This window comes from Tupaia chinensis, unplaced genomic scaffold, assembly GCF_000334495.1.
Source record: "Tupaia chinensis unplaced genomic scaffold, TupChi_1.0 Scaffold143913_1, whole genome shotgun sequence".
Taxonomy (NCBI): domain Eukaryota; kingdom Metazoa; phylum Chordata; class Mammalia; order Scandentia; family Tupaiidae; genus Tupaia; species Tupaia belangeri.
The window spans coordinates 879,971-892,893 of record NW_006203764.1 but is presented as its reverse complement, the minus strand read 5'-3'; positions in this window follow the sequence as shown (position 1 = coordinate 892,893).

Genomic DNA, 12,923 nt, shown 5'->3' with positions numbered 1-12,923 from the left:
CCCTCGGTGAGAGCCTGGTCTGGGGAGGCCACCAAGCTTGGTGACCGCAGCAGGGCCAGTGTGAGCTTGGCCAAGGACAGGATGCTCAGGGCTGTCATTGTTTTTTCACCCTGCAAGAGAGATCGCCCTGCAGCAGATGCTGCTGAGAGGCCATGGGTCGGCGTGCGGGCAAGTGTGGCTCAGCTGATGCTGTCTCCACTGTGGGTCTGGCTGCATTCGCAAGTCTCAGCCCTTCCTCAGCTCCCTGCAACACAGAGGCCGTCCTGGCCAGTGTGTGCTAGAAGTCCTCGGGAGACAGCCCTGGGTCAAGCAGAACCCACCTGGGCAAACGCGAGCCAAATGTTCACATGCAGAGCTGCTGGAGAAACTGAGATCCGGGACGGCAGCGAGCTCACCTGCAGACGCAGGGAAAAGCAGAGGCAGGCGTCTTCACACGTCCTGGCTTCCTAAGTTCCGGGAGACCAGGGCTGATACGCCACCCCTTGACTCTAGTCCCGCGGCTGCTCTTCAGGCCTTGCTGTGCTGGCTTCTCCGTCTCACCGCACCAGGACTTGGGCTTCCAGGAGCCTCACGGTCCTGCTTGAACTCTCCACTCCCGACTCCTCTAAGGCCTTCCTCATTCTGCTGGTTCCAGCCAGTGCTCTCTGTCACAGACTTTTGAGTCTCAAGAGAGTCTAGAGAGCTGTGATGAACTTTGGGCTGCTTGGCTCCTTTCAGGGGTGCGGAAGAAGATCCCACGTGGAAGCTTCCAGGGCAGTGAGTCACAAGGCCGCGCCGCCATGGCAGTCAGATGGTGTGACACTTCTGAGCATCGTCCAAAACGAGAAGCGCAGAAGCCCAGCCGAGGAGGGGCTGCTGACAGTTCTGGGGGGACATGTAGAAGGCAGCTGCACGGTCCACATAACGGATGGCCAGGAAAGCCTTTGTGAAAGACCCCCAGCCCATCCCTGCGCCCGAGGGCAGGCACAGACCACTCTGTGCTCCCCGGGACTGCTCCACTGTTGGCACCCCCTGCCTTCTCCCGGCCCCCCTGGATTGCACAGCACCTTCTCACTGTGGATAACAGAATGGCCACTCAAACTGGTAAAAGTGCAAAGAAGTCATGTATTGATTGGGTCACAGGGAAGTCTGTGGGTGGAGCCGGCCTGAGCACTGAAGTGACGTCATTGGGCCTTTCTCCCTCTCTGTCCTCCTCTCCCTCTTACACACACACTGCTTCCCTCTGTGTGTGCCTAGGTTTTTCTCTTACTTCCTTCTTCCTCCATGCGGGAGGGGAAGAAAGGGCCCGATGGCAGAGACCCAGCGTACGGCATCCCAGCCTAGCCAGCTGGAGGTAGAAGAGGTCTCCTTCCACAGGTCGAGTCCCGCCTGGAGGCTGGTGATCTCGGTCACCCGCGAGTCCTGCGTTATTACTATTACTAGGTCCAGGAGATGGGAGGTCCTGAGTGCCCAGGCACAGGTCACATGCCCATCCCGGGCCGGGGGCTGACTTCTGTTGCTCTGGAATCATGTGAACTGAGGATAGGGCAGTTCAAGGAAGAAAGGCCAGCTCCAGAGCCTAGTGGTTAAAGGGCCTTATCCCACAGGCCCAGCTGCAGTTTAGGTCCCATGGTTTGAATTCTGGCCCTGGTGGCTTGAAAAACACACTGAGGGTTTGTGTGTGCATGCCTTACATCCCAATGGAACGGAGAAATTGAGAAGGTATTGTGGTGTGGCCAGGCCCAATAGGGTTGGAGAGGTTTTCTCTCTCTCTCTCTCTCTCTCAGGCATGCACATGCGCCCTCTGGAAACATTACAAAAAGAAAGAGGAGGAGGAGCAAAAGGAGACAGACAGGAAGGAGGAGAAGGAGAAGAAAAGTGGGAAAGGATGTCGGACGAGTGAGAGATGGGAGGTCCTGAGTGCCCAGGCACAGGTCACATGCCCATCCCGGGCCGGGGGCTGACTTCTGTTGCTCTGGAATCATGTGAACTGAGGATAGGGCAGTTCAAGGAAGAAAGGCCAGCTCCAGAGCCTAGTGGTTAAAGGGCCTTATCCCACAGGCCCAGCTGCAGTTTAGGTCCCATGGTTTGAATTCTGGCCCTGGTGGCTTGAAAAACACACTGAGGGTTTGTGTGTGCATGCCTTACATCCCAATGGAACGGAGAAATTGAGAAGGTATTGTGGTGTGGCCAGGCCCAATGCGGTTGGAGAGGTTTTCTCTCTCTCTCTCTCTCTCTCTCTCAGGCATGCACATGCGCCCTCTGGAAACATTACAAAAAGAAAGAGGAGGAGGAGCAAAAGGAGACAGACAGGAAGGAGGAGAAGGAGAAGAAAAGTGGGAAAGGATGTCGGACGAGTGAAAAGCAGAAACGGCTTCTGAGCGGTCCCCTCGTCTAGGGGCTAGGGTGCAGGAGCTGGTGGTCAGGGCCAATCGCTCCTGGCCTCCTCCTTCCACCCCAGCTGCACTCCCTCTGGTTCTTCTCTCCTTCGCTGTCTGCTGAGTGCTCTGGGACACCGTCTGCCTTCACGAAGGAGACAGAGCAGATACGTAAGTGCAGAAATCTCTGGGTGGAGTCCCACTTGGGGGCCACACTGCCTCCTTCCAGGCTGGGCTGGGAACACATGGGGAGGAGTCCTCAAAAGGTTCATAGAAAATGTGTATTATGAAAAAACTATGCGTGAATTTCAAAATGTTATGTATCAAAACAAACTTGTACTTTAATTCTCGTTTTCTACAAGCTTTCTGAAGTCTCCTTGTAATGCCTCGCATTTTTGCCATTTTAAAATTGCCACAGCCTGGAGGCCAGCAGGTGGCATGGTGGTTAAGGCACTGGATTCCCACATGGCTTACCACAGTTTGAGTCCTGGACCTGGCAGGTTGCCTTCTCATTTTTTCCTCTCTGTGGCGAGTCCTATAGCAAATTAAAATTATAATAGTAAATAAATAAAATTAAATAAATAATTATTTTAAAAAATTACCACAGCCCTTCAAAGTAGGCATTGGGCCCATTTTACAGGTAAGGACATTGAGGCGCAGGGAGAGGGAACACTCAACGTCAACTGCTATCTGGGAGCAGAGCTGGGGTTCCAGCTGGCCTGCCCGACCTCCTGTCCAGTTTACTCCTGGCTTCAAGCCCAGGATAAACGTAGATCAAGTGCCCTGGGAACCCTGGGGAGACGGAGCCCTGCTGCCTGCAGTGGGTGGGGCAGGACTGCTGGAGGGGAAAATCTGGAAGTCCTTTCTGGGGGAAGTGACATTTGAGTCAGGTCCAGAAGGATGGGCCTGGGTTGGATTTAGTGGCGCAGAGGTGGGCGGGAAGGGTGTCGCAGACCCCAAGGCCAAGAGCAGAAGTGAGACCTGAAGCCAGGAAAGTATCGGGGACAGTGTGATGGCCCTGTCTGGCCAGCCCACGGCCCAGATTTTCACAGGGATGGAAAAGAGAAAAGGCTGGCTTCAACTGGGGCCAGGTAGTGTCTATTTACATAAGGTTGCCTGCCACTCCAGGGAGGGGAGCACCCCAAGAAGGGAGTGGAACCCCGAACAAGCAGGGCCAGCTAGGTGGGGCCCACTGCCCTGCTCTCTCCTGCGCCTCCACAGCCGACGCCCGCCCAAGCCCGGAAGCCAGAGCTGAGCCTCGCAGTGCTCATCCCCGGCAGGCCCAGCCTGTCCATCCCAACCCCCCGCGCAGAGGCTCCGGTGTGTTTACCCGGTTGCCATGGGTTTGCTTTCTGCACCAGGCGCTCAGTCTGTCAGGCGTGACAATTGAAGAATATTTTTATTTTTAGGCATGGGTCACAGAGCCTTTTCTTTCTGCTGCTGGGCTCGCCCCCGCGCTGGAACACCAGGGAATTGGGCCTCTGGCTGCCCGGGCAAGGAGCGGCCTCGGCAGGAAGCTGGTGGGCGCAGCTCCGCCTGGGCTGGACACGGTGTCCTGGAGTGAGACGACACGGCCCGGAGCGGGGGAGCTTTGTGTCTTGGCAGAGTGCGGTGGCCGCAGTCAGTCCTGGCTGAGGCCTGGCACAGTTGTGCCATTTGGCCAAGCTGGCACTGTGGGCGGATAGTGGGTGGACCAGTGCAGGGAGGGAGGACATGAGATGGTCAGTAGCGTGTGGCGATGGTGACAGGGGCAGGTGGCCACTTAGGCAAGGGGTCAGGCTCAGCAGAGCCATGGGAAGCCCCAAGGGTGGTGATGGCATGAAGCCAAGGGAGGGGAGTCAGAAAGGGCCACCTCCTATTAGGGGCCAGCGAGAGGCTGGACCCAGGCTCCCCTCTGGCCCTGCTGGGGCTGGGGAGTTCTTATCCTGGGGCACTGCCCGGGCATTGTAGACATTTAGCTGCAGTCCTGGCCTGCACCCACTAGGTGACAGCAACACCCTCTCCTCAGCTGTGACAACCGAAAATGGCCTCACGCCTTGCCAGATGTCCCGGAGCAAGGAGGCAAAATTGTCCCTGTTGAGGCTCTGTCTCTATCTCTCTGTCTCTCTGGTGAACATATGTACCCCTAGCAAAAATCTAAAAAAGTCAGCCTGACTAACGTCCCAAAAGGGAATGTCCGGGAGGCTGTGGTACAGATGGGAACATTCCTCAAAAATAACAAGAGGTGGGAAGATTGGGCTTAGAAATGGCAGGAACGGGGAACCAGCAGTTAGCGTAATGGCTATGTCGCTGGACTCCCACGTAGTCGACCACGGTTCGCGTCCCGGAACCGGTGGCTTAAAACTCACGCCGGGCGCGTGTGCGTGCCCAAGATCCCGAGAGGAGAATGGAGGAGAAGGGATTGCGGCGTGACCATGCCCCCTGGGGGGTGATTTCTTGCTTTCTGTCTCTCTGTCTCTCTCTGTCTGTCTGGCGAGCGCACGCGCCCTATAGCGAAAACCTCTCCCCCCCCAAAAAAAAAAAGAAATGGCAGGAACGAAGGCAGCCTCAGTTCTTCACCTGTTTAAGGGGCTAATACCATTGCCGCCTCATAGAGACCTCGCGGGGACTTAATGAGTTCTTTACGGACCTCCATGTGGTATGAAGTTGGTACTGCAATTATGACTGTTTTCTTTTTATTTGTTATTTGTTTGTTTGTTTATTTGTTTTTTAGTTTGCGATAGGACCTATATGCTCCCAGAGAAGGATGGGAGTGGGGGGGAGTGAAAACGTGCCCCCCATGGGAGGTGTCCATACTGCAGACCCTTCTCCTCCATTCTCCTCTCAGAATTGTGGGCATGTGTGCAAGGTGTGCTTGGCATGTTTTTCAATCCTCCGGGTCTAAGACTTGAACCATTCAGTTGGCCATGTGGGATCTGCTGCCTTAACCTCAGTGCCACCAGCTGGCCCATGACTTGTTCTATTTTCGCCGCGTCCCTATTCGTGGACTAGCTGTTGCCTCTCTCGCCCCCACTCTAGCCACCCCGGGCCACTGCAGGCCCCTGGAGGGCTAAGCCTTCACGCAAAGTGTCCAGCTGAAGAGACTCCCATGGAGTTTATTCCCAGGCTTTGTTGACATTGTCTTTAAGGCGTCTAGATGAAGGAGCCACCACCCTGTGGTAGCAGGTCCCTAGAAAGGTTTCTCAGAGGGGCATGAGGCATTAGGTGCCTGAGCCCTTTCCTGTAAACAACCATCTGATGGGCCAGAGAACTGCTCAGAGAGAAGCCGGACGGGAGGAGCTGGAGCCCAGGTCAGAGCAAAGCCGCACGGGGCGGCAGGGTGGCCTTGAGCAGCAGGTGGGCCTCCGGACGCCATGCAGAGACAGGCGAGCTGCGAGACGCCTGCATCTGTTCTGCTTTGAGCTCAGAAGCATCAAGGCAAAGGGGCAGAAATGGTGGAGGGAACTGTTAAGTGTTCCCCGAAACTTGCTGTTTGGGGAGCGGTAAGGATCAGCCAGCCACATGCAGACACCATACCAGCATCACCTCAGACGGTCCCCTGTGCCCAGAGGGCTTTTCACAGCCAAAGGCGCGATTGTTAACGTTGGCGCCATCGGTGGTGTGAGAAGGCCGTGGACAGGTGCCTGGCACTTTTCGTCACCTGGAAGCACCAGGGGTGAGGCCAAAATAGAGCCTTCTCTTCAGGGCAGACCGTGGGAAGCCAGCCTTGGAGCGAGGGGATACTTCTAGTTGCCTCTAGTGGGAAGGTTGGGGCTCTACCCAGGTGTGGTGTTTAGTTTAAGTTTGCGTCTATTGAATCTGGACTTGAAATTGTTATGCAAGGAGCAGTCACTCTGGGCAATTAAATATTTATGCTCTTATTTAACAACGATTTCCATTTTAGCAAAGAAAGCAGACTTCCTTGTTCCCCTGCCACTTCTCACCTCTGCCAGGAGCAGCCCCAGCTTCAGGGGAGCCCAGAATAACACTTAACTGCTGGTCACCAGGGACAGTCCCCAGAAGGCTGGCAGAGGTTGGAGCTGCTGCGGAGAGCCGGCCCTTGACCACAGCAGGTGACTCACTGGGCTCTTGGTCTTTGCCTATTACAACTCTTGGGTTCAAGTTCTGGCTCCATCTCAAGCCGGCAAACTAAGTTTTCGGAGTCACCCTTGCTAGTCCATAAAATGGGCCCGAGGATGTCAGCTGTGGGGAGATGCCGTGAAGTCAAGCAAGATGACGAGGGTGTGGTTCCCAGTCAGCATGGTGCCCAAGAATCTAGTGCGAGACGGTTAGGATGCAGGTTCTTAGGCCTCTCCTCAGATTTTTTTTTTTTTTTTAATAGCACTAAGCTGGAATGGCTTGGGTTTATTCTGACAGGCCTCTAGGTGATTTTCATCCAGATACGTCAGGAAGCAACATTGATGTCTAAGGGGGTTTGGTACGGAGTTTAGTCCGTTACAAATATTTAGTCCATGTCAATGCTATCACAATGATTATAACAATGGTGTATAAAACAATAGGGAAGTTACCACAGGGAGGTTTTTCAAGAGAAGTTTTGCAAAACACTTAAATAAGCACTTAAAACAATAAGCAGATATTGTGGCTTAAAACAAGAAGCACTTACTTAGCCCATACATACACAGGTCAGTAACTCAGACTGGGCTCAGCTGGGTGGTTCTTCTGGTCTTGGCTGGGCTCACTTATAAGTCCAATGTCAGCTGGCTATTGTCTGGAATGATGGGACATTTCTAGCTGGCTCATTCAGGTGTGTTCCCATACAGGGGGATGGGGTACAAATTCTTCTAACCTACCGCTTACCATCACGTTGCTACTGTCTTGTTGGCCAAACAAGTCACACGGCAGATCCCAGAGTCAGGGTGTGGGAAGCACCTCACCCAGAGGGGGAGCTCTTGATTAGCCACATGCCAAAAGGAGGAGGTGGAGGGAGGAGTGAAGATTTGGAACTATTAATACAATCACTCGGGACCAGCAAATGGTGTAATGACGATGTCACTGGACTCCCATGTAGTCGACTGCAGTTCGAGTCCTGGACCCAGTGGCTTAAACTCACACTGGGCGCATGTCATGATTTCTCGCTTTCTGTCTCTCTGTCTTTCTGGCGAGTGCATGCACCCTATAGCAAAAAACTCTCAAAAAAACAAAAAACAAAAAAATATTAATCACTCATCTATTGTAAGTATCATGTTTAAAAGTAACAGAATTACACTATCTTATCTATCAAATTTGTGTCAATGAGCATGCATTACTTTTTTTTTTTTTTTTTGGAGAGGTTTTTGCTATAGGATGCGTGCACTCACCAGAAAGACAGAGGAAGACAGACAAACAGAAAGTGAGAAATCACCCCCCAGGAGCTATGGCCCCGCTGCAATCCCTTCTCCTCCATTCTCCTCTTGGGATCCTGGGCACGCACACACACATGCCTGGCATGAGTTTAAGCCGGGTCCAGGACTCAAACCATGGTCGACTACATGGGAGTCCAGCAACATAGCCATTATGCCAACTGCTCGTCCCAAGTATGCATTACATTTTTAATGAGAATATATTTACTATTTCTGCTTTGAAACAAAAATAGCGCTCAGAAAACAAGAGAGCATTATGATGAGGATTGACTGAGAGATAAACGTGAATGCATGAAGACGTAGACTGCCAAGGGCCCAGGAGCCTGGGAGGATGGAGCCCCCATAGAGATGTGGGGAGGACCCTCTCTTTTAGGCCTGCAATCCACTCTGGGTTCAGTAAAGATGCCCAACCATCACCCTAATGTTGGGGTGAGATGTTAGCACACCGCCTTCCCCTTCTGTAACCCCAGTGCTTCTATGGAGGGTGACTCTCAGTTGGCAAAGCCATGGTCTTATTCTTAAGGCTTCTCTCTGTCCTCTCCTATATCTAGGCCCCTAGCAAGTGATGTGCATGGTCTTATTTCCCAGTAGACCAAGGGCTTCTCGGAGGACAGGGGCCATGTCCCCATAAAATACTGTGAGAGTAATAACAGGCAACTACTTTTTTTTCTTTCTTAACACTTACTATGTCCCAGGCAGCGTGCTAAATGCCTTTTGTATATATTTTAGCTCATTTCATGCTCACGTGGACTCTATGAGGCTGCGTATTAGCTTCCTATTGCTGCAGGATGGCTTAAAATAACACGGATTTATTGCGTGATAGTTCTGGAGGTCAGAAATCCAAAAATAGGGCAAAAATCAAGGTATCAGCAAGTGACACAAGGTGTGTTCTTTCTGAAGGCTCTGGAGAAGGTCCACATCTTGCCTTTTCTAGCTTCTAGTGACCATGTGCATCTCTTGACTTGTGGCTCTCTTCCAACCATGGGGATGAAGAATGGGCAGATGGATGATGGGTGGACGAGTGTGAGTGGGTAGATAGGGGGGTGGTAGATGGATAGGCCGTTGGGTGAATGGGAGGGTACACAGAAAATCTTTCTTCTCCTCTGGCTTCTTACCTCCATGGAGGAGCCCATTGCAAAGCATCTCTTTCCCAGCCCCATCCCTAGAGCCGTTACTTTTCCTCCACCCCACCCCCCCCATCGGCATCACGATGCTTCCCACTCAGCTCTGTGGGAGAGAGCCTATTCTCTTGCCAAACACCCGCAGAGCCAGCCTGCTTCGGTTATGAGAAAATAAGTATGTCACTTAATCACCAGTGATGTCAGTCAAGGAGCCTTAAACAAAGAGATTAATTCTGCTTTTATTTGTTGGTACAATGGAGAGCATGAAATATTTAACAGCATCGTGATGTGGAACAGATGGGAAGACACCGGCGTGCAGGGCTGTCCCACCTCTCCCACCTTCCACCAACAGCCCAAACCAGGCGGCCCTGGAGGACAATTTATGGGCTGGACGGCAGCCAAGGGACTGCTCACCCAGAGGTCGCAGGTTAGCCTGCCGGGTTATTCAATGAAGAGGATCAAGTTTCAATTCTTGGACAAACACTGGGAATACCAAATGGATCTAGATGCGATAGGGGGGTCAGGTCCTCACAAGCTTTATGCATTTATCATTGTTTTCCCACTGAGTGCTGATTATATCATGGAATTTCCACCCAAGAGCTTGAAAAATCACCAAAGAACACATCTTGATTTGGTTACATGCTGTTCAACTTTGAGCAAGTTACTAATCTCTCTGAGCCTGTGTCATCAACTCCAGATTAAAAAAAAAAAAAAAAAAAAAGGCAGAGGAGCAGAACCAGCTGGAAGAGTTACTGTGAAACTTGAGTGAGATAATGCACACAGAAAAGCCTGATGGGCGCAGAATGGGCTCAGACCAGTCTCTGGCCAGGTGAGTAAGTGACCAAGTTTGGAGCTGTGGGTCTGTTGAGAAGCGTTTCCCATGCACGTGGCCTGTGGGTCTGTATCTCACATAGAGTTTTAGAACTTTTGAACTGAAAGAAATCTTGGGGATTATTTAGACAGAAGCTTGCAAAGCAATACCTTATGAACCACAGCTAGCCTGAAGACACACACACACACACACACACACACACACACACACACGGTTTGCACAGGTATTTTGAAGTATTTAAATTAGTTACTACTTAAAAAGATATGTGTGTTTTTTTAACATTAAAATCTGATTTTTTTTGAGAGAGGTTTTTGCTATAGGGTGCATGTACTCGCCAGAAAGCTAGAGAGACAGAGAGACAGAAAGCAAGAAATCACCCCCCGTGGGTATGGCCATGCCACAATCCCTTCTCCTCCATTCTCCTCTAGGGATTTTGGGCACGCACACACATGTGCCCAGCGTGAGTTTAAGCCACCGGGTCTGGGACTTGAACCGCAGTCACTACGTGGGAGTCCAGTGACATAGCCATTACGTCAACTGCTGGTCCCCAAAATCTGAAATCTTGAATGGCTGAGGAACTATCGCCCTCAGTGGCCCAAATCTCACATACTTCCGTGGTGGCAACAACTGGACAGGCCCCACCCTTCCTTCGTGGGATTTTTAAGCTTGGGCAAGTCCACTCTCGTGTTTCCTACCTAGGTTTGTGGACCCTGATGGAAAGTAGTGCCCTGGTTTTCATAGATAAACAAGACCACATGAAGGACGGCAAGCAGAGCCCACCCACCACTGCCACGGTCGGCATTGCCAAGAGACCGCGCCAGCTCCTTCCTCAGTCATACCCTCGGAGTCCTTCCTAACACACGCTCTAGGCAGCCATTCAGGTAACCACGTAGGTAGCCAAACTTGGAGATTTTGCAGAGGATTCCCAACATTAAGGGCTTGCTCTTTCGCCTGCACCCAATAGACCTGAGGTTGCAGACTGGAGAGATACCCATGGAGGGTCTGCGTTTTTTGAGGTTCTTGGTCTCACAGATCATCAAAGGGCAGGGTTGGGAGGCCACCGAGCCATTTTCTGCCTCTGACCTCAGGGCTAGCCTTTCCACCTCTGTCAGCCTTGTTTTCCTTTTAGCAGAAAGGACACAGTCAGATCTTTAACGTCTGTCTAAGAACCCAAGGGCTTACTGTGGTGGGTGTGCCCGGCAAAGTGTGAGTGTTGCATTGTCATTTTATGAAGTGCAATGTGCACCACCTAGAGAGTGGAGGGCTCCCTCCCTTCTTCCCCCACCTTCAGGAGAAATCCAGATTTCGACCCAACTTGAAGTGTAGCTCATGGGGATATTCCGGCAACTGCAGAAGGACACTTGGAGTTTGGCCTCCTGGGCCTTGGATAGGGTCAAACATGCCTTCCAGCAAAAATCTGATGGTAAGAAGATGTTTCCTTAATTGAACACCATCTTTCTTTATAGCCCCTGCATTGCTGACCCCCTACCTGGCCGCAGACATCACCGCTTAAGCCCACTCAGAGGTCTCCTAGACGGCCCAGACCCTCCTCCCGAGCTCGCCCATCAGCATGCCTGCTAAGCCACACGAGGTTTTCCCTTGCAAACCCAGATCTTTCAAAAGGAAGGAGTCTGTTCTGTTCCTCACCCAGAGCAATCCTCATATTACGCACAATATCTGGAACAGAGAAATGGCTGCAAATTAGATTTTCTGGTTTCTGAAGAGCTGACTTAATCAGACCAAGAGTCAGGAGGGTCCCCAGGGAAGTGCCCCAGCTCTGGTGCGGCTCCTAACCCAGAGGCCCATGAGAGCGCCGCTGTGGATGGAGAGAGTCGGGCGAGTGTGTCTGCGGGGTCCTTGTGTGTCTGGGATGCGGGCGTGTGCCTGTGTGTGTGGTTTGCATGTGTGGTCATTGTGTGGGGTGTGTCTGTATCTGTCTGTCTCTGTGGTGTCCGTGTGCTAGTGTGTGGTGTGCGTAATGTGTCTATGTGGGCATGCGTGAGTCTGTGTGTGGCATGTATAGAATATCTGCATGCATGCAGTGTGTGTGGTATAGATGTGCGAGAATGTGCGTGTGTCTCTGATGTGTATCTGTGTGTGTATGTGTGTGATGGGTTAAGTATGTGCACGTGGTGTAGCAGTTGTATTTGGTGTGTGTACACATAGCTGTGTGGTTTTTGCATGCATGCAGGTGCGTGTACTATATGTGTGCAACTGTGTATGTGTCTGCAGTGTGTGTCTGTGTGCACATGTGCACACGTATCTATAATGCCTAGCACATGTCTGTGTCCATGTGCCTGCACGGCTCTCCTTCAGCCCTGCACGGAGGCTGGGTCTTGGACTCTGTCCTGGGGTTCCTTGGGACGGCCGGGTGCACTGGGCTCCTCACACCCTCCTCGTGAGCACAGTGGTAAGGAGGATGGGGTTGCCGTGTGAGGTCTCTGGGCTGGCTTACACCTAGACTCGCCACTCAGCCGAGAAGGGTCTGAGAGGGGATGTGTCTTTCCAAAGTCACAGAGCAGATGGTGACCAGCTGGGGCTGGGACCAACTTCTCCCACCGCCCGGTCTGAAGTGTTTTCTTCCTGGTCCCCTTCAGGGAGGTCAGGGCTAGCCTGCTGGGGAGTTGATCATGCAGAAGAACCTGGCTGGGCCCAGGGGTAAGCCTCGGGCCCAGAGGAAGGAAATGCACAAGCCCTCTGTGCAGGGGTGACACGGTGTCTGTGAAGGGCCAGCTAGTGAACCTCGCAGGCCTTCCTAGGCTGAAAGGCCACACCACAGCCATCTCAGAGCTGCCGAGAACACTGAAACGGTGAGGACTGTGTTGTCTTCCTGGGCTGCAGGAGAACCAGCCAGATTCAGCCCACAGGCCTACTCCATCCTTGGGGTATGCACGTCAGAAAGAACAGCAGATGAACCAGAGGCCAACACGAGGGCAGAGCCAGCAGGCAGGGGCAGGGAGGGGGTGCAAATCAGAGTGATGGTGGCGTCCCCTGAGAAAGGCTAACGGAACCATGGCCAATTGGCCTGCAGAGGTTGTGGTGGGAGTCCAGAGGTACAAGGTTCAGCCACGGGGTGCCATAAGAAAGGCCATCTGCCCCCCAGGGCACCAGCGAGTCAGTGGAGAGAGACTGCAGGGGCAGGCCAGTGCTCAGGGGAGCGGGAGCCACACTGGCAGAGGGTGAGTGCCCAGGCCCGAAGTCTTCGCCCGCTGTCTCTGACTGCCCTGTGAGCGCATGTGCAGGGGGCTATCTTATTGTCCTTGGGCTGGATGAC